Source organism: Scyliorhinus torazame, chromosome 18, assembly GCF_047496885.1.
Source record: "Scyliorhinus torazame isolate Kashiwa2021f chromosome 18, sScyTor2.1, whole genome shotgun sequence".
NCBI classification, from domain to species: Eukaryota; Metazoa; Chordata; class Chondrichthyes; order Carcharhiniformes; family Scyliorhinidae; genus Scyliorhinus; species Scyliorhinus torazame.
The window spans coordinates 93,563,349-93,585,995 of record NC_092724.1 but is presented as its reverse complement, the minus strand read 5'-3'; the positions used below and the strand labels follow the sequence as shown (position 1 = coordinate 93,585,995).

The 22,647-nt window shown below is 48.6% G+C and overlaps 1 long non-coding RNA gene across 1 annotated transcript in view; it reads right to left on the bottom strand.

Annotated features, from left to right (window-relative positions):
- Positions 1 to 8,450: 8,450 nt before the first annotated feature.
- LOC140394829 (uncharacterized) overlaps positions 8,451 to 22,647 on the bottom strand; it is a 73,917-nt gene continuing 59,720 nt past the window's right edge. The window contains exon 3 of the long non-coding RNA XR_011936021.1: positions 8,451 to 8,765. This is a non-coding gene — a long non-coding RNA (uncharacterized lncRNA). The remainder of the gene's footprint in view (positions 8,766 to 22,647) is intronic.

Sequence of the window (22,647 nt, the reverse complement as noted above, 5' to 3'; positions counted from 1 at the left end):
TGGTGGAAGGATCTGATTAGGGGGTCTGATGGGGAGTCTGTTGGGGGCCTGTGGTGGGGGTCTCTGGTGCGAGTCTCTGTTGGGGGGTGGGTGGACGGTTGGGGCACTCTCATTTGGGCATACTGTGGCAGGGGAGAACTGAGCAATTCCCATGGTGGGTGGGGGTGAGGTAGGATAACCCGACTTGTCAGTGGGGGGTTGGGGGGAAAGGATTTGTATTGCGGGGGAAGGGGAGCCAGCTGCCAGACCTTGCTGTTGGGCCACCCACTCAAAATGTGTCCCTTAGCGGGATTCACGATAGAATCCTTTGCAATACACACCATGCATAGATTTGCATGTCTGGGGAGAGTGAATGGCTTCTGGGCGTCGCTCCTAGCGACATCGTGAACCAGAAGTGATTCAGCTCCTGCGGGACAATATAATCTCCCGAATGGAGAATCCAGCCCGTAATTTCCATCAGAGACCTGTCAAAGTGAAGCTCTTGGAAGGGAGCTGTTAGAGATGCTTCTTATTCTGCGGTGATTGCTGTGGAACCTTCATCTTCTTGGAAACCCAGTTCCTGCTGTTTTTGGCCCATCACTCAGGACTGAAAACTTGATTTTGACAATATTAGGCAAAGTTACAGTGCTCCATCTCTGTGCTGTTACCCCAACGCTCAAAGGAAATGATTACTCAAAGAGCTGCCAATTTAGAAAGGTTGCAGCATGGAACTGCTGACTGATGTTTTGATTTACGTGGTTGAAAGTATGAACTAATAGTCATCCTTTTTATCCTTTGACAGATGCAGTGCTTTGGGAGGCTTTGTTTAAAGGCTAGGTTTTGTCTGAGTAAATGGCAATCATTTGATGATTTAAGCCTTTTGAATGATATTGCATATAACTGAGCTGACTGAATAGACTATCTTGGCAGTCATCAGACAAACTGTCTTCACTTCCTTGCTGAGAGAAAACAGATTGGCAAGAAATATCCATTCATGGCTTACTCAGAATGTTAAGGATAGTATCAGATTAAAAGAAGATGCTTATAAAGTGCAAGGAATTGCAGCATGTCTGAGGATTGGGAGTGTTTTAGAAACCAACAAAGGGCCAGCACAAAGTTGGTAAGAAGGGAAAAAAATAGATTTTGACAGTAAACTATCCAGGAATATAAAAACAGGTTATAAGATATTTTACAAGAATATACAAAGGAGGCGGGTAGCTAAAGTAAACATTGGTCCATTTGAAACAGAGACGGGAGAGCTAATCATAGGGAATGAGGAAATGGCAGAGATATTGGGCAAATATTTTGGCCAGGCTTTTTGCCACAATAAAGAGACTCTCCATCTGATGAGAATACCGGAATTGGCCGGAAATTCTAAGTCCTGCCCCCAAACATGGCCCAGCATTAGAAGATGTTAAAGAAAAAGAGAACTATATAGCACCTTTCAGTGTATCCAAAAAGATTTTACAGCCAGTGGAATATTTTTGAAGTGCAACCACGATTGTAATATGTAATGTAAAACATGGCAGCCAATATGCACACAGTAAGATCCCACACAACAGCAATGAGAAAATGGCCAGATGCTTTGATTTAGTGATGTTGGTTGAAGGACAAATATCGGCCTGCAATTCATTTACCACATTATTTGTGCGATAGCAGAATGTCTTTTTGGCTTGAATTGGCTGCATCTTGTTACTGGAGAACATTACTCGTGTTGCTCGTTGTATATCGCACAAACTCATGAACGGGCCTAAGGCCACCACTTTCAGTCCTGAGAAGTGCCCAGTCTGCCTCAGATTACCCTGGAAAGGGTGTTTCAAAGATTTGAGCAAAAGCTGAATCTAACCATTTCATGTTGTTACAATGCAATAGCAGCACAAGTGGTATTCTCCACTAACAGTGTTAAGATCCCGGATGAGAATCCAACTACATTCAAATCTTAAACTGTGAGGAAATGTTACTGCACCAAAGGAGGGATAGAACTGTCCCATGCGGCTGGAGTCTCTGTTCCTGAGACAAAGTGTTGACGCTGGGGAAGGATCTGTGGGCTTTTGTGACAGCAAATCTGGCGCAGAACCTGGACTGACTCAGTGACTGTGGAGGGGCGAGCACCGGTGCCGCGTGGAACACAATTGATTCCAATGAAAAACGGTGTGGGATTCGCCGGGTCTTTGATGGACACTCGGGAGGCTGACAAGCTGCAGCCGCATATACCCATTATAATCCCCATACACACTCAACCCAGCCAACAAGATGGTACTGATTGCACTGGAGCATGCCCATTCCATTGATAGGAGGTCTGGGGGGGGGACCCATACGACTTGTGACCCTAAGTTCACAGTTGGCTGTCAGCAGCATGCGCAGCTGCATGGCTGCCATGCGGCTGCGGCAATGTGTTCCATGTCCGTCCACCCCAAACCCACAGCCCACCACCTGGCCACCCCCCCCTCCACCACCTCCCACTCCCCGCACCCCCCCCTCCCCCCGCACCTGGCAGAAGCCCCCTGTCAGCAAACTATGAAGATGTTGCGCTGTGTCTGTACCCCCTCTCTTTCCTTCTTCAGCCACGATGCAGGTTTCACGATTTTTAAAAACACAAGTGAACCGCGCTGTTGGGAATTCGGCCCATCGGAGGTGGAGCATCATGGAGGCCCTGGAGAATACCGGGTCGGGCCTGCTAATGATATACCAACGGCGTTTACTGTATGGGCGTTCCGGTACGCATTGATGCCACTGTTGAGGCTATGGAGAATTGCGATTTGCCATGAAATCGGCACCCAGCACGAGATCAATATCAGAACTGATTGTCCGCCTAATCACGTTCCCAATTTACGCGTCGGCCAACGGAGTATCCTTCCCATGGTATCGTTTAGGTTAAAAAAAATCTTGAGTTTAAACACAGAATTAAACATATTAGCAACAAAGCAATAGCTTTGCAGTTAACAGTTCTAACAGTTACCAAGCAAAAGAGAAAACCTTAACTTCCTTTTAAACCTGCCACTATATTCCAATTAAGGAAACCAATATATTTCAAATACCACTCATAAATAAAGTTAACAACCAGGTTTATATTTGCTTTTCTCTGTGCAGAATCTTTGGAGAGAGAACCTTTCAGGACCAAAACTGAAATCCCTCTGTTCAGATGAGAGTTCTCGGACTAACTGAATTTTTAGACAAACCTGATTCCTCCCATTAACTACATCATCTATGCCCAAGGTGAAAGCATTCTTTGGTCTCTTCTTACAAGACTGCCCTTGACATGTTTCGTCAGGACCAAACACAACACCCCCATAAATTATCTACACCCCAGGGGTCCTTCAAACGTAACAACTATTCAATTAGCCAGCTATCTGTGAACAAGTAAATGGTTCTCAAGATCTATTAGCATAACACTTCACCTGCAATCAATGGTGACCTCATTTTTATGACACCTTAATCACAGCACTAGCAGGCATGCTTTCTGTATGTATCTTAACACAAGTTTTAATAACGTCACTGCAAAAAAAAGACAATTTCTTATGTTCCTCACCACGGCGTTTACTGTACGGGTGTTCGGGAATGCATTGACGCCAGTCGTTGAGGCTACTGAGAATTGTGAATTGCCATGAAATCAGCACCCAACGTGACATCAGAATCGGAACCGATTCTCCGCCTAATTGCGTTTCCCGATTTACGCGTCGGCCAATGGAGAATCATGCCCCTTATTTGTAAACAGTGACCCCTGGTTCTAGATTCTCCCACAAGTGGAAACATCCTCTCCACATCAACTCTGTCAAGACCTCTCAGGAATCAATTCATCTTTTACTCTCCTAAACTCCAGCGATACAAACCTAGACCGTCTAACCTTTCCTCATAAGATAACCCACACATTCCAGGTGTGATTCTGGTACCGTTTCTTGAACTGCTTCCAATGCATTTACATATCTCCTTAAATAAGGTGATTAATACAGTACGCAAATGATGGTCTCACTAGTGCCCTGTACAACTGAAACCTCCCTACTTTTGTATTCAATTCCCCTCATAATAATAACATTCTATTAACTTTCCTAATTGGCAGTTAGGTTTTCCATGCATTCTCCATGGCAACACCTCCACCAGAGTCCACTTGCCAACCAATCAACATTCTCTATTCGTGTGGTAGAAAATGTTGTTCCCTCCACTATTGGTGTTCTTTAAAACTTTCATGATGAGTGCAAGGTGAAAAGCTTTGATAGTATGCCACCTTTTCAGAAATACTCAAGTTCTGTACTAACAAATGAATATCCCCTACTCATCTTCAACATAATGAAAAAAGATCATTTATATCCATCCATAGAACCATAGAATTCTTACAGTACTGAAGGAGGCCATTTGGCCCATTGAGTCTGCACCGATCCTCCAAAAGAGCATCCCACCTAGGCCCACTCACCTGCCCTATCCCATCTAACCAGCACATCTTTGGATACTGAGGGTAATTTATCATGGCCAACCCACCTAACCTGCACATCTTAGGAGAAAAGCGGAGCACCCAGAGGAAACCCATGCAGACACGGGGAGAAAGTTGCAGACTCCATACATTTCCCAGGTCCCACCCTCGGCGTATTCTCTGACAGTGGAGATGGCTCGCCATTGGCTGCCAGCGGACTCTTCTAGTCCCGCCGATGTCAGCCTCCCCGAACAGGCGCCGGAATGTGGCGACTAGGGGCTTTTCACAGTAACTTCATTTGAAGCCTACTTGTGACAATAAGCGATTTTCATTTCATTTCATTTTCATGTCCACGGTATTTTGCATGGCTCACCTGTCCTGCCACAAGGGAACCCGCCAAGGGGGGTCACTTTCAGGACAGAAAGATTCCATTGACGGGAAAGCCTTGAAAATAATGCCCAATGCATCCACGTCTCTGGAATTGAAGCAACAATCATCAGAGGTGAGAGGACCACCAACTGACATGCAGCTCATACCTGATTTCCATATACTAAACCAAAATAATGAATAAAACTTTTATCTAAATTGTTCTCATGTTTTGAGAAATGGTACTTGGCCTAATTTATTGTCGTTCCTCATTGGCTGGGTCTTCTGGTGTCAGTTCAATAGCTTGCTGGGCCATTTTGCAGGGATATTCGCTCCAGGAGTAATTTCATTGACCAATAGGTATCTTTTATATTTAAACAAATTTTATTCTTACCATAGGATTAAACACAGGGGTGGTACCAGGGGATTGGAGAGTGGCGAATGTCGTGCCCCTGTTCAAAAAAGGGAATAGGGATAACCCTGGGAATTACAGGCCAGTTTGTCTTACTTCGGTGGTAGGCAAAGTCATGGAAAGGGTACTGAAGGATAGGATTTCTGAGCATCTGGAAAGACACTGCTTGATTAGGGACAGTCAGCACGGATTTGTGAGGGGTAGGTCTTGCCTTACAAGTCTTATTGAATTCTTTGAGGAGGTGACCAAGCATGTGGATGAAGGTAAAGCAGTGGATGTAGTGTACATGGATTTTAGAAAGGCATTTGATAAGGTCCCCATGGTAGACTTCTGCAGAAAGTAAGGAGGCATGGGATAATGGGAAATTTGGCCAGTTGGATAACGAACTGGCTAACCGATAGAAGTCAGTCAGTAGATGGCGAATATTCAGCCTGGATCCCAGTTACCAGTGGCGTACCGCAGGGATCAGTTCTGGGTCCTCTGCTGCTTGTGATTTTCATTAATGACTTGGATGAGGGAGTTGAAGGGTGGGTCAGTAAATTTGCAGATGATACGAAGATTGGTGGAGTTGTGGATAGTGAAGAGGGCTGTTGTCGGCTGCAAAGAGACATAGATAGGATGCAGAGCTGGGCTGAGAAGTGGCAGATGGAGTTTAAACCTGAAAAGTGTGAGGTTGTCCATTTTGGAAGGACAAATATGAATGCGGAATACAGGGTTAACGGTAGAGTTCTTGGCAATATGGAGGAGCAGGGAGATCTTGGGGGTCTATGTTCATACATCTTTGAAAGTTTCCACTCAAGTGGATAGAGCTGTAAAGAAGACCTATGGTGTGCTAGCGTTCATTAACAGAGGGATTGAATTTAAGAGCCGAGAGGTGATGATGCAGCTGTTCAAAACTTTGGTAAGGCCACATTTGGAGTACTGTATACAGTTCTGGTCGCCTCATTTTATTAAGGATGTGGAAGCTTTGGAAAAGGTGCAAAGGAGGTTTACCAGGATGTTGCCTGGAATGGAGAGTAGGTCTTACGATGAAAGGTTGAGGGTGCTAGGCCTTTTCTCATTAGGACGGAGAAGGATGAGGGGCGACTTGATAGAGGTTTATAAGATGATCAGGGGAATAGATAGAGTAGATAGTCAGAGACTTTTTCCCCGGGTGGAACAAACCATTACAAGGGGACATAAATTTAAGGTGAATGGTGGAAGATATAGGGGGGATGTCAGAGGTAGGTTCTTTACCCAGAGAGTAGTGGGGGCATGGAATGCACAGCCTGTGGAAGTAGTTGAGTCGGAAACATTAGGGACCGTCAAGCAGCTATTGGATAGGTACATGGATTACGGTAAAATGATATAGTGTAGATTTATTTGTTCTTAAGGGCAGCACGGTAGCATTGTGGGTAGCACAATTGCTTCACAGCTCCAGGGTCCCAGGTTCGATTCCAGCTTGGGTCACTGTCTGTGTGGAGTCTGCACATCCTCCCCGTGTCTGCGTGGGTTTCCTCCGGGTGCTCCGGTTTCCTCCCACAGTCCAAAGATGTGCAGGTTAGGTGGATTGGCCATGATAAATTGCCCTTAGTGTCCAAAATTGCCCTTAATGTTGGGTGGAGGTGTTGACTATGGGTAGGGTGCTCTTTCCAAGAGCTGGTGCAGACTCAATGGGCCGAATGGCCTTCTTCTGCCCAGGGAGTAAAGATTCTCAAATAAAAGCAAAATACTGCAGATGCTGGAAATCTGAAATAAAAACAAAAAATGCTGGATAACCTCAGCGGGTCTGGCAGCATCTGTGGAGAGAGAAACAGAGGTAACATTTCTGATTCTGTGGAAGGGTAATTCAGATCTGAAACGTTAATGCTGCTTCTCTCCACAGATGCTGCCAGACCTGCTGAGTTTATCCAGCATTTTCTGGTTTTCTGGGTGGCACGGTAGCACAATGGCTAAAACTGTTGCTTCACAGCTCCAGGATCCCAGGTTTGATTCCCGGCTTGGGTCACTGTCTGTGTGGCGTCTGCACGTTCTCCCCGTGTCTGTGTGAGTTTTCTCTGGGAGCTCCAGTTTCCTCCCACAGTCCAAAGATGTGTAGGTTAGGTGGATTGGCCATGCTAAATTACCCTTAGTGTCCAAAAAGGTTAGGTGGGGTTACTGGGTTTCGGGGATAGGGTGGAGGTATGGGCTTAAATAGGGTGCTCTTTCTAAGGGCCGGTGCAGACTCGATGGGCCGAATGGCCTCCTTCTGCACTGTAAATTCTATGATTCGATGATTCTAATTAAAATTTTCCTTTCCCGTATGGGCGTTGCATGACTTCCCAACTCATCTGATTAATAGTTCGGCTCTATTTAAAGCTGGAGCAACCTTCATTCGGTCATCTTCAAAAACAATATGTGATTGAGACTCTCCTCCACTCTTTCTTTAAACAAATTGTATTTATGAAGCACCTTTAATGAACATAACATCCCAAAGCATTTCCCAGGAATTTAATCAGACAAAAATTAGGCATTGAGCAACGTAAGTAAATACTAGGCACTTGGCAAAAATGCTTGGTCAAAGAGGTAGATTTAATTTATTAATTTCACAGATTCACTGCAATGGTACTTACTTCAGCCCATGTTTAATTCAAATAACTGTGATAATGATGACCTGCAGTGTTTCACTAGATCCTTGCTATGGTTTACCAATTGTACACCTCATACATAAAGTAAACATTGCAAGGGATAGAAAATGTACATTACATAGTGCCATCTAAACTGTACTACATCTCCCTGGTTACCTTTCAAATAATATGTAATGTCAATCAGTTTTTGCACTCAGATAAGGATGCTTCATTTGCTCAGTTTAGCAAAGAGCACAGATCATTCCAAATTAGACTCATATTGGAAAGCTGTTCCAGTTCAGGTAGGATTTGGCTGCTAACACTGGACATGTGTGCAATAATACTTTACTAATACGAAACTTAATTTTACCAAATGTTTGCTTTCTGTTACAATTGCTGCCGTCAGTGCCGCACAAACATAATGTGACCAGCGTCGGTTTTGATTGAGGGGTCGGCAGCCTTACCCCTCGCCCCACACACCCACGCATTCATCACTGCAGCCCCCCCCCCCCTCCGCCCCGCCCCACCCCCAAGCTCCAGCGATGCAGCCAGCTCCATTTTATAAAGGAAACTAACGCCAGGTTTCCCAAACACCAAACTGAATGTTATATCTGTAAAATCTCTGATACTTCGATCAGTATTTTAACCAAAAGCTTTAGCTAGACATCTTTATTAGCGAGGAAAATAAAGGACAACACAAGTATAAAGTCAAACCAATTTTATTCAACAACAACAATATTTATGCTTAAATTGACCCAAAATCATATACTAAAGATTCCCAAGATCCGTTATACCACCCGTACTGATGGACTCAGTTGAGCTGCGGGTTCGATTCTCAGAGTCTTGACTTCCTCATGGTCTTACTTCATCGCATGTTGCTTCCATCTGCCTCTGGTCAGATGTCACGATTGCCTCTGCATGGAGTCTTCGCTGCAGGGGGGTCCGGGGTCTGGGAATTGAATATGAAACCCTTCGCCATGCCTTTCCAGGAACTTCTCTGGCTTTTGGCCAATGAGACCTAGGGAGGGGGTCCCAACACCCAATGGATTAGATGATGACCACTTGACAGGATATCGGGGTCCACCCCCAGGTGTCCATCTCCGGTGGTTGTACGTAGCCTGGTGCAATATAAGGTAATGGCAGGAATTCTACGTGCCAGAAAGTCTGGCTCAATCTGGGCAAACAAAACAAATCAATGCATATGAATGAAGCAAATTATCTCCTGACGTTTGATTGACAGGGCAGGTCCAGACATGTCCTGGCAGTTTGTCTCTGTATTGTGTATTTGATTTGGGTCAAGTCTGAATTCCCATCAGCCTGCCTGAGTTTTACTGCAGTATGATTTAAAATGTCCAATTCCTAATTTAAAATGTCCAATTTTATTGGGCCTAAAATCTAGGTCCTGCCGGGTTTACCACATGATTCAAGAGTTACGCCTCTTTCAACATTGAAATTGGAATTCCATGATGCAAATAGGACCTTGGTGGCCATTTTATATCAGAACTGCGGCAATATGCCTTTAAGGGATATCAGCATAAGAGCACTGGAAGGGAAGTGTGTCATGTGATCCAGTCTTAGTTGCACTTTTGGCTTTAGGCAGAACACACACACCCAGCTCTGCTGTCAATGTCTTCAAAGCTTCACAATACTACAATTTCAACACTCCAATTCTGCGACTCAGTTGCAGTCTTATCAGGTTCTCAAAGATCGTCCCATGTCATGTAGCATAACCTAGGACTATTCACCATGTGGTACTTGTACTTAATTTTGCTGCTGTGGCACAATGTTGTGTTTTTTAAAATAATGTTATAAAGGCACCAACCACTCTTACCTGATTGGGTAAACATATTGTGGTTCATTTATTTACATATGGGCAGCAAGGTAGCACAGTGGTTAGCACTGTGGCTTCATAGCGCCAGGGTCCTAGGTTCGACTCCCGGCTGGGTCACTGTCTGTGTGGAGCCTGCACGTTCTCCCCATATCTGCGCGGGTTTCCTCCGGGTGCTCCGGTTTACTCCCACTTGTCCCAAAAGACACGCTGTTAGGTAATTTGGACATTCTGAATTCTCCCTTTGTGTACCCTAACAGGTACCGGAATGTGGTGACTCGGGGCTTTTCACAGTAATGTCATTGCAACGTATGCCTACTTGTGACAATAAAGGTGATTATTATTATTCAACATAGATAGAAAGTGTGAAGGCATCAGCAGCAGAGATTTGTGTGTGTGCTCTACTCGAAGGCAAAAGTAAAACTAAGACTGGGTCACATGACACATTCCCCTTCTAATGATGCCATGCTAATGTCCCTTAAAGATACATTACAAAAGAAGCCATAAGTTCCAGAGAGTCAACAAAAATTAAGTTTTGAATTCTTTTTCACCAGTCCAGAGGAGCGGGAATCCACTTCCAATGTCTACAAGAATAATCTGGGCCTCATTTGCACCGGAAATAATCACCACAACACCTCACAAATCCCCCACCAACATTTTACTGTGACCCCCCACCATCACCCCCTCAGGTGAAACTAGAAGTTGGGTTTCAGAGCACAGAGGGAAGAAAATCAAAGTAGTTAGTTAGAATTATAAGTGGAGAATGAATATTAACGTCAACGGACAGAAGTTTCACCGTTTAAAAAAAAAAAAAACTGCTTTTCTGCTTACTACAAACCCGTCTCCCACCTTATTGCCCACTTTTGCCTGTCTGCACCTTTTTGCAGACTCTATCTGGCCCCCTCACAGTTTGCATTCCTACAGAGGGAGAGTGATTGCACTTCCTGCAAGCTGTGGGAGGGTAGCATTGCAGATGTTAACTTGGACAAACACATCTGCAAGAAGATTCACCAAGAGAGATGAGGTCAAACAGTTGCTGAGTGAGTCATCCAGAAAGGGTACTGAAGTTGAATGTAAATATCAATTTAGGTGACAATTAGACATGATCCTTGATCAGGAGAGGGTCAAGAACCAAAGGCAAGTGAGTGTTGGTTGATGTACAGACCACCTACTCGTGTCTAATTATTATTTGCTGTACTAAACAGTCTACTTTTTTTTAATGCCATAACATTCCATGAGCTGATGTTGTTAAAGTGTAGCCATCTGGGATGGCCACTTACAACAAGAAACATGGACGTTCGCAAAGCCTAACGAGAAATATGGACAATGTAAGATTCAGGCAGGCACAGAGCCTGAATGTATATTTGTGAGCAGAGAATCCAGACAGCATCGAAACCCCCAACCGATTAGCATTTTAATGGCCCATCTCCGTAAGACAAAAGATGGATACTCAGGTAACCGTTACAACTCCAGACATTTCGGCGCCACTCCCTTTACTCAGGAAGCATAAACAGCAAGGTCAATGACCGCTTAGGACACGCCCAGCCATCAAGGCACCCACCCCTTTATTGGCTCAGATCGAAGGCAGTGATCGGGCACTGCCCAATTAATTGGGTCCAAACCTAAGGACCGCCCAAAAGAGCGCGAAACTCCCCCAATGATAAAGAGAGACACTGCCATGTGTTCGGCCTCTTTTGGACCTGGCGCTCCGGCAACGTCCATCTCCAATCGAAGCACCACGACCAGAAGCAAGTTCAAGTTCAACGCTCGCTACCAGACGGATGAGCCCAGCTGAGCAGCAGTTACTTCTCCAGACCCAGTAGATCCAGATTCGAACAAAGGCCACAGTTCCTCTGACCTAAGCCGGGTGCCTGAAGTTAAGTACAGGTTGTCATAGTTGTTAGGTGTAGTTTAACTAGTAGTGTTTATGTTGCATGTGTAAGTTAATCTTGTGTGTAAATAAAGTACCATTGATCTTGAACTAACTAACTGGTTGTTTGGCTCTTTGATCGATACACGGTTGAACCTTGTGGTGGTATCATTTAATACCTGGCGACTCTGAGAGCATATTATATCACTATCTAGATAAAAGAAGGGCAACCTTATTGACTGCCATATTTACAGCGAGTAAAAAAGGCAACAAAAGCATCACTTCAGTGGACGGGTTGGTCAGAAGCAGCAATCTTAGGAAGTTTTACAGTGAAACTCAATGGAAATATTTCTGATTTCATGATTGCTCTTTCTGGGATATTGTTGGGAGAGTCACATTGATACATTTTTCTGTTTCTTGTCATGCTGATGCCTCTCGAATTTCTAGCAGTAATATAGGCCGGATGGGCGGCCTGGTGGCGCAAATGTTAGCACTGCTGCCCCACGGCACTGAGGACCCGAGTTCGATCGTGGCCCCGGGTCACTGTCCATGTGAAGTTTGCACATTCTCCCTGTGTCTGCGTGGGTCTCACCCCCACAACCCAAAGATGTGCAGGGAAGGTAGATTGGCCACGCTAAATTGGCCCTTAATTGGAATAAAAAGAATTGGGTACTCTAAATTTATTTTTAATAAGTAATAAAGGCTGGAATTCACCAGTCGTTGGGATTCTCTGTTCCCATTGGCAGCGTACCACCGCCCGTGGGTTTCCCAGCTGCGTGGGGTAGCTTCCATGGGAAATCCCATTGACAAGCCCAAAGTACAGAATCCCACCATACCACCTCTCACACCCCAACCCTCCACCATAACACCTCCCCCTCCCTAACCAGGCACCACCAGCCAGCAGGGCATCATGCAGCCCACCTAAGTGCAACACCCACAGTAGTCACTACAGGGGGGCACCTGACGGGGGCGGAGGAATGTACCGCTAGCATGTGTAGTGGCAGCCGATGGTACCCTTGGCAGCACGAACGGATGGCAGAGCCAGAAGCCCCCACAATGCCTGGCACCGACACGGCCAGAAGTGCGGATGGGGGGGGGGGGGGAGACATGCGGGGGCAGGGTACGCAGTGCAAACCAGGGCTACCACGTAGCCCATTGGACCTGGGTTGGGCACGGGGGTATGCACCATGTTAACATGTTGGCCTTTCACCCCCTGCAGACAAGGGACATTGGAATTCAACCAGGAATTATGGTCTTCTTCCTAGTCGCCATAGCCCCGGGGGATGCACTGTGGTTATACGAGCTGGAGAAGCTCAAGGAGGAGGACCATGCAGCAGCAGAGCCTGCCCCAGAGAAACAGGAGGCAGCCGGTGAGGATGGCAAGCCAGCTGCCCAACAGGCCGAAGGTGAGGTGGGAAGGAGGCACTGCATAAGGCCTTATATGTACCGACAGAGCCTGTCGTTCGAGGACCAACCGGACCAGGCATACGTCGAAGACTCCGGCTGAGTTGGGGGATAGTGCAGCATATCTGCCAGATCATGGTGCACCTGGCACTGTGGGGATATGGGGGAGGTCACCGGCTCCGGGTGGCTGCCTTGGCGTCAAGTGTAGTCACACGCCATCCTCCGACTCCTTGTTGACGGCGTGAACAGGTTCCATGCCACACGCCAGCGGGAGCATGGACACAAATGTGAATGGGTCTTAATGGCCCATTTGCAACTATTTAGCGGGCCTGGTGCTCTGTGCTCCGCCTTCCCATGATTCTCTGGTCCCCGCGGCTGGGGATCACTGGGGCGACGTTCACTTGTGGGCTTTACGATCCTGGCCCTGACGTGATGGATTTTGCATCCGCCTTGACCCACCGTAAGATCTACCATGCCAGGGCCACGATGGTAGACACCATTCAAGGCTCTCCCCCCACACTGCAAATCAGCCTCAAACCCCGGATTGCCTAGGAGCCCCCCACCACCACCCACAAGTATAGGAGTTACTCAACCAACCCCCCAGGGAGCCCTGTAATAGGGGGACCCCCCAGGGATCTATGTATTATGGGGACCTCCCTGGGAACCCCTGTAATAGGGGAACCCCCCCCCCCCGACACCCGACAGGGACCTCCTGCCTAACAGAACTCCACCACAAACCCTGTCCACACTCAGACCCTCAACCCCCCCCTGCAAAACCTCCCTCCCCCCAAGAAAAGAGTGCCCTGACTGGAAGCTAGAGAACAATTCTGACAGGGGCAGTGGGAACCATTATAGCTGTACTAATTACCTTGCAGCTCCACATGTCCATTTTTCTAAGGTGAGCAGCTGTGTCTGGTTCTACTTCCCATGGTTTCACTGTCGGCAATCATACATGGCTTTCGAGTTGTGCTCAGTAAGAAGTCTTACACCAGGTTAGAGTCCAACAGGTTTGTTTCAAATCACAAGCTTTCGGAGCACTGCTCCTTCCTCAGGTGAATGAAGAGGTAGGTTCCAGAAACACATATAGACAAAGTCAAAGATGCAAGACGATACTTTGAATGTGAGTCTTTGCAGATAATTAAATCTTTACAGATCCAGAGAGAGGGGTAACCCTAAGTTAAAGAGGTGTGAATTGTCTCAAGCCAGGACAGTTGGTAGGATTTCGCAAGCCCAGGCCAGATGGTGGGGGGTGAATTAATCCAAGTTCCCAGTTGAGGCCATAATCATGTGAGCGGAACTTGGCTATAAGTTTCTGCTCGGTATTCTGCGTTGTCGCGGGTCTTGAAAGCCGCCTTGGAGAACGCTTACCCGGAGGCCACAGGCTGAATGCCCTTGACTGCTGAAGTGTTCCCCGACTGGAATGGAACATTCCTGCCTGGCGATTGTCGCGCGATGTCCGTTGATCCGTTGTCGCAGCATCTGCATGGTCTCGCCAATGTACCGCGCTGCGGGACATCCTTTCATGTAGCGTATGAGGTAGACAACATTGGCCGAGTCGCACGAGTATGCACCACGTCCCTGGTGGGTCGTGTTCTCACGTGTAATGGTGGTACCCATTGTCATGATATACACCAGTATATCATGGTGCAGATACACACACGCTGATGGACACACAGCAAGACCAATCAACACACACAACACCGCAGCCAATCACCAGTTAGAGCACACTCACTATAAAGACAGGGGGCATCAGCGTTCCCGCTCATTCGGGATGCAGCCTCCTACAAGGACAGAGCTTACAGCTTACAGCACAAGTCCTCACCATGCGCTGAGTGCATAGACTGGTTCGGATAGGCATAGGTCTTTAGTTTAATTTAACATCGTGTTAATCCACAGTGAAAGTATGTTCAACAGTTTCTAACTTAATAAAATAGTGTTGCACTATTTTAAGTGTTGGTGGCCTGTATGTGTTCCATGGATCCAGAGTACCCAACACATCATGATACCAGGAGTTGAGGGATATTAGAACTTCTTAGACCTACCTGCAAGTGATCTGCCTTCCACCAGCATACAGCCATCCTGCAAAATGGACAGCGTCCGCCCGCCGCCGCCGCTCCACATCACCGGTAACCTGGGGGCCAACTGGAAGATATTCAAACAACGCTTCCAGCTCTACCTGGAAGCCATGGACCGGGAAGATGCCTCGGACACCAAGAAGATTGGTCTCTTCCTATTAAAGGCCGGGGTACATGCCATACACATTTTCAATTCTCTCACCTTTGCTAATGGTGACGATAAATCAAAATTCAAGACGGTCCTCCTCACGTTTGACACTCACTGCAACATGGAGGTGAATGAAAGTTTTGAGCGCTATGTATTCCAACAACGTTTACAGGATAAGGATGAACCTTTCCAGTCCTTCCTCACCCACCTCCGCATCCTTGCGCAGTCCTGTAATTACGGGCCCACCTCCGACTCCATGATACGCGACCAGATCGTTTTCGGTGTTCAGTCGGACCCCCTACGCCAGCAGCTCCTCAAAGTAAAGCAACTCACCCTAGCGACCGCCGTCGAGACCTGCGTGCTACACGAACATGCCACTAGTCGGTATTCCCACATCCAAGCGGCAGAAACGGCGCGGCAAGGTCCCCACGAGGCAGAACGAGTCCAAGCAATCGAGCAACTCCAGGGCCTCAGCCTGGATGAGGGCGGCCATTTCGCACGCTTTTTGCGGACTCCCACACTTGTGCGTACCGAACGAGGGGACGACGACGTCGACGAACGTACTGCACAGGTGCGCACCACGTACGGCCGCACCGCGCATGCGCAGTGGCGCAGCGAACGTGCGGATGCTACAACGTACGGCAACTGTGGCTCCGCCCACTTAAAGTGGCAATGCCCTGCCAAATCCCGACAATGCCTGAGATGTGGTAAACTTGGGCACTATGCTGCTTTATGCAGATCAGCTCGGCCTGCCAATTCGTATCGCTCCGGCCAGACTCGCAGGAATGTCCGGGCCATTCAACCCACGGTCACCGAGTGCGATGTGGACCTACTACCCAATATTGACACCGAGGACCCGAAGGCACCTTTTCGAATCGGTATCGTTACACAAAACAGGATGTCCCCGAAGCAAAGAATCCAGCCTCTATCGGTACACAGCATCGATTAAGACGATGAGTGGTGTGCCACCCTGACGGTCAACCGGTCCCAAATACGGTTCCGCCTGGACACTGGTGCCTCCGCCAATCTCATTGCGTGGTCTGATCTCCAAAGCCTTCGTGTCAAACTAGCCATCCTCCCATCAGCCTGCCAGCTATTAGATTATAATGACAATGCCATTGCTGCCAGCGGCTCGTATCAGCTCGAAGTGACGCACAAGTCATGCAAAGCCTTCCTGTTGAAATCGTGGGCTCCTCGAAAGCCTCCCTTGCTTGGCGCGCAGGCATGCAAGCTGTTGAACCTAGTTCAGAGAGTTCACTCTCTCTCTTCTGCTGACGCGTCTGCCTTTCAGGACACCGACTTCAGGATGCAGCTCGACACCATTATCAACCAGTACCACGAAGTCTTCGAGGGCATGGGCACGCTCCCGTACATCTGCTACAAGATTTTATTAAAACCGAATGCCACGCCAGTGGTGCACGCACCTCGCAAGGTCCCAGCACCCGTTACGGACCGCCTCAAGCATCAGCTGCAGGACCTCCAGAACGAAGGAGTGATTTCCAAAGTCACGGAACCGACCACCTGGGTCAGTTCCATGGTATGTGTAAAAAAAGCCTTCCGGCGAATTGAGCATTTGCATTGATCCCAAGGATCTAAATCGCAATATCATGAGGGAGCATTAGCCAATTCCCAAGCGCGAAGAGCTCGCATGTGAGATGGCTCGCGCCAAGCTCTTCACCAAACTCGACGCCTCAAAGGGATTCTGGCAAATCCAGCTCGATAAATCCAGCAGGAAACTTTGCACATTTAATACCCCCTTTGGCAGATATTGTTACAACAGGATGCCTTTCGGGATCATATCTGCATCAGAAGTGTTCCATAGGATTATGGAACAAATGATGGAAGGCATTGAAGGTGTTCGCGTCTATGTCGATGACATAGTCATTTGGTCCACCACCCTGCAGGAGCATGTTAGTCGCCTCCAGCACGTATTCAGACGTATACATGAGCATGGCCTCCGCCTCAACAGGGCCAAATGTTCCTTTGGTCAGACGGAACTCAAGTTCCTCGAGGACCACATCTCCCAATTGGGTGTGCAGCCGGATGTGGACAAGGTAGCTGCCATCACAGCTATGAAAACACCAGAGGACAAGAAGGCGGTCCTCCGATTTCTGGGCATGGTCAATTTTTGAGGAAGATTTATCCCTAACCTCGCCTCTCATACCACGGCTCTCAGGAACCTGGTCAGGAAGGCGACAGACTTCCAATGGCTCCCTGCTCACGAGCGCGAATGGAGAGAACTCAAAGCAAAACTGACCACGGCCCCAGTCTTAGCTTTCTTTGATCCAGCAAAGGAGACCAACATTTCGACCAATGCCAGTCAATCCGGCATTGCGGCAGTGCTCCTTCAACGTGATGAGGCCGCATCACGGGCCCCCGTTGCATATGCGTCACGTGCGATGACCCCCACGGAGCAGCACTACGCGCTGATAGAAAAGGAGTGCCTGGGCCTTCTGACCAGTGTGGTTAAGTTTCACGATTATGTCTACGGACTGCCTCAATTCACCGTCGAGACCGACCATCGCCCGCTGGTCAATATAATACAGAAAGTCTTGAACGATATGATGCTTCGCCTCCAGCATATTCTTCTCAAGCTCCGGCGATATGACTTCCAGCTGGTATACACCCCAGGCAAAGACCTCATCATTGCTGACGCTCTCTCCAGGGCAGTCAACACTCCATGTGACCCAGTGGGATTTGTCTACCAGGTTGACGCCCATGTGACATTCGCGGCCTCCAATCTACCTGCCACGGATGAACACCTCGTCCAAATTCGCCGTGAGACGGCGGCTGACCCCTTGCTACAGCGTGTCATGCGCCATCTAACGGACGGGTGGCTCAAGGGCAAATGCCCTCAGTTCTATAATATCAGAGATGATCTGGCGGTAGTAGACGGGGTTCTTCTAAAACTGGACCGCATTGTCATCCCGCACAGCATGCGCCAACTTGTCCTGGAACAACTACACGAGGGCCACCTTGGTGTGGAAATGTGCCGCCGATGGGCCCGAGAGGCAGTGTACTGGCCCGGCATTAATGAGGACATAGCCAACACAGTGCTCAACTGCCCCACTTGTCAGCGCTTCCAGCCGGCCCAACCACGTGAGACCCTGCAGCCCCATGAGTTGGTCACGTCCCCTTGGTCCAAGGTCGGCATTGACCTGTTCCACGCGCTGGGTCGAGACTATGTCCTGATCGTGGGCTACTTTTTGATTTACCTGGAGGTGATACAGTTGCACATCACCTCGTCTGCCGTCATTCGTGCATGTAAAGAAACATTTGCTCGACACTGCAACCCGCTCACGGTTATGCCGGACAATGGCCCCTGCTTCGCCAGCCAGGAATGGTCCAACTTTGCCAGGCGGTACAATTTTGCCCATGTGACATCCAGTCCCCTGTACCCCCAATCCAACGGCAAAGCGGAGAAGGGAGTATATATAGTCAAATGGCTCCTCTGCAAGGCTGCCGATGCTGGGTCCGATTTCTACCTCGCCTTGCTGGCCTATCGCTCCGCCCCACTGTCCACCGGCCTGTCGCCAGCCCAGTTGCTCATGGGTCGCCCCTGAGTACGACTGTGCCGTCCATCCATGTCCCCGACCTCGACCACGTTCCGGTCCTTCAACGGATGCAGCTGTCTCGTGCACAGCACATGACTCCCGTGCAGCTGATCTCCCTGCTCTGGCTCCAGATGACAACGTCTGCGTCCATCTTCCAGTTGGGGGCTGGTCTGCGACCGCTGTTGTCTTTCGGCAGGTAGCCCCCCGCTCGTTCCTGGTTCGTCTACCGTATGGCTCTATTCTGCGCCGCAATCGACGCGCCCTTCGTCTCGTTCCACGCTCGCCACGTGATCCTCCACTGTCACTTCGCCCTCTTGCTGACCCTGCCACGGACTATGCAGAGCTCCCTGTCACTCTGCCTCCCCTGACTCTGACGCAGTCCAGCCCGCTCCTCAACCAGAGGCTCTCGACCCACCCTTGAGGCGGTCAACCAGAATTCGTCGCCCACCTAAGAGACTTAATTTATGAACTTTGCGGACTTATAGACCCTCTGAATTGTTTTGTTGCTTTGTTTGATCTTTCCCTGGTTTGTATATAGTGTTCATCTCGTTATTCTTGTTGCATACTGCTTCTCTGCACCAGGCACCTTCCCATGTAAATAGCTCATGTACGTAGTCCTGTAAATATGTCTTCGCACCCCACATGTAGTTAGGAACATTCTCACCATACATTATTTATTGCCACACACATACATTATTTTATAAAAGGGGGGATGTCATGATATACACCAGTATATCATGGTGCAGATACACACACTGATGGACACACAGCAAGACCAATCAACACACACAACACCGCAGCCAATCACCAGTTAGAGCACACGCACTATAAAGACAGGGGGCATCAGAGTTCCCGCTCATTCGGGATGCAGCCTCCTACAAGGACAGAGCTTACAGCTTACAGCACAGGTCCTCACCATGTGCTGAGTGCATAGACTGTTTCGTACAGGCATAGGTCTTTAGTTTAATCTAACATCGTGTTAACCCACAGTGAAAGTATGTTCAATAGTTTCTAACTTAATAAAATAGTGTTGCACTATTTTAAGTGTTGGTGGCCTGTATGTGTTCCACGGATCCAGAGCACCCAACACATCACCCATGTCAATGATCTGGCATGTCTTGCAGAGATTGCCATGGCAGGGTTGTGTGGTGTCGTGGTCGCTATTCTGAAAGCTGGGTAGTTTGCTGCAAACAATGGTTTGTTTGAGGTTGCGTGGTTGTTTGAAGGCAAGTACTGGGGGTGTGGGGCTGACCTTGGCAAGATGTTCGTCTTCATGGATGATGTGTTGAAGGCTGCGAAGAAGATGTCATAGTTTCTCCGCTCCAGGGAAGCACTGGACAACGAAGGGTACTCTGTCGGTTGTGTCCCGTGCTTGTCTTCTGAGGAGGTTGGTGCATTTTTTTGCTGTGGCGCGTTGGAACTGTCGATTGATGAGTCGCCATTTCCTGTTCGTACGAGGGAATCTTTCAGTGACTGTAGATGTCTGCTACGCCCCTCCTCGTCTGAACAGATCCTGTGGATACAGAGGACTTGTCCAGAGGGGATGGCTTCTTTAATGTGTGTTATAACCTGCCTGCTTACCATTGGCTGGGGACTAATGACAATCCCACAATCCTGTGGGAGTATGAGCTTCCCCAATGAGGGGGGCGGAGAAACCATTAGTAAACTCCAAGTATAAATAAAGCTGGGACGTTGCTGCTGCTGTTATATATATATATATGTTATTGTAAATAAATGTTATTACTTTGTATCCTTAAAACTCGTGCTGGATTCTTCGTGGCCCGCACAAAGCTGGCGACGAGGGTTAAAGTGAATAGCTATCTACACTGCTGAAGCCACCTCCCTGGATTTTTGTTGGATACAGGTTGGAAGTTGTTTTCTATTATACCATGCCTCTGTACGGATCATAGATTATCATAGAATTTACAGTGCAGAAGGAGGCCATTCGGCCCATCGTGTCTGCACTGGCTCTTGGAAAGAGCACCCTACCCAAGGTCAACACCGCCACCCTATCCCTATAACCCAGTTAACCCACCCAACACTAAGGGCAATTTTGGACACTAAGGGCAATTTATCATGGCCAATCCACCTAACCTGCACATCTTTGGACTGTGGGAGGAAACCGGAGCACCCGGAGGAAACCCATGCTGTTTGGATGTTTTTGATGCTGCACTGGAAAGCTGGAACCAGTACGCACAACGGATGCGTTACCATTTCCGGGCAAACAATATCACCAAAAACGAGGGCCAGGTGGTCATATTGCTCACCGCCTGCGGCCCGCAAACGTTTGGGGTGATTAGGAGCCTTACGTACCCAGCTGCGCCGGACACTAAAACTTTGATGAACTTGTGAATATAGTGGGGCAACATTTTAACCCAACCCCATCCATGATAGTCCAGCGTTACCGGTTTAATACCGCTGAGAGGACCCCTGGAGAATCCCTTGCCGATTTTCTATCCATGCTACACAGGATTGCGGAGTACTGTGACTATGGTGAGACCTTGTCAGAAATGTTACGCAACCGTTTGGTTTGCGGTATTGACAATGCAGCCAGAGAAAGTTGTTAGCTGAGCCAAGATTGACTTTTCAACAGGCCATTCAAATAGTATTGTCCCGAGAGAGCGCAGAATGAGGAGTGCAGGAGCTACAGGGAATGGAAGTGCATGCCTTGGGGCGCAACCCCTTCCGTCCGAAAACGTCCCCCCACACTCCTGCGGTACCTTGGGCGAGGGGACGTCCGGATCGACGCCAATGGCCGTCGGACATTCGTCCCCGAAGGGAGCCTTCTCCAGAACCAATGGATGAGGAGCCATGTCCGTGTCAGACTTGTAGGCGCCGACCCCGTCACGGACGCCGGTCCTGGGGGCACCAGAGGCGCCGTCATTCCGACCGAAACTAGGACCAGCCCAGGGGCCGTACCTTCCATGTGGATGAACCTGCGGCGACTACTCCGGAGGACGTGGAGACGGAGGACGACTGCCTGCAGCTGCATTGTGTGGCAACTCCCCGTGTGGCCCCCATTAAGGTGACAGTACGGGTCAATGGTCACCTGCTTTAGATGGAGTTGGACACTGGCGCAGCGGTCTCCGTGATCGCCCAGAGGACATTCGACCGCATCAAGCAGGGTATACAGACCCTTACATTAACCGACTCACAGGCCAGGTTGGCCACCTACACGGGGGAACCACTGGACATTGCAGGAACTACAATGACCCCTGTTGTTTATGGATGCCAGGAGGGGCGTTTCCCACTTATCGTGGTGCGCGGCCATGGGCCCAGCCTGTTGGGTCGGGACTGGTTGCGCCATTTGCGGTTGCAATGGCAGCACATCCGCCAAACAGTTTCTGAAGGGTTGACTGAGGTGCTAGGACGATACACAGATGTATTCCAGCCTGGTTTGGGGAAAATAAAAGGGGCCGTAGCCCGTATCCAAGTCGAACCAGGAGCCACGGCGCGCTATTTCCGGCCGCGCCCGGTGCCTTACGCCTTGCTCAAGAAGGTAGAAGGGGAGCTCACTCGTTTGGAGAGTTTGGGTATTATCAGGCATGTCCGTTTTGCTGACTGGGCAGCACCAATTGTACCTGTAATGAAGCCAGATGCCACAGTTCACTTGTGTGGCGACTATAAACTTACAGTGAATACGGCTTCCCGACTCGACCGATATCCATAGCCTCGCATAGAGGATCTCTACGCGAAGCTTGCAGGCGGACTCTCCTTCACAAAATTAGATATGAGTCATGCCTACCTACAGTTGGAGCTGGACCTTGCCTCTCGACCATATGTAACGATTAATACACACCAGGGCCTGTATGAATATACACGGTTGCCCTTTGGAGTATCCTCTGCCTGTGCTATTTTTCAACGTGTTGTGGAGGGATTTTGAGAGGTTTACCACGTATTGCTGTCTACTTAGATGACGTTTTGATTACAGGGATATCGGAGCAGGAACATTTGGAAAATCTGGAGGCTGTCCTTAGACGCTTTTCGGAGGCTGGAGTCTGTTTACGTCGCACAAAGTGCG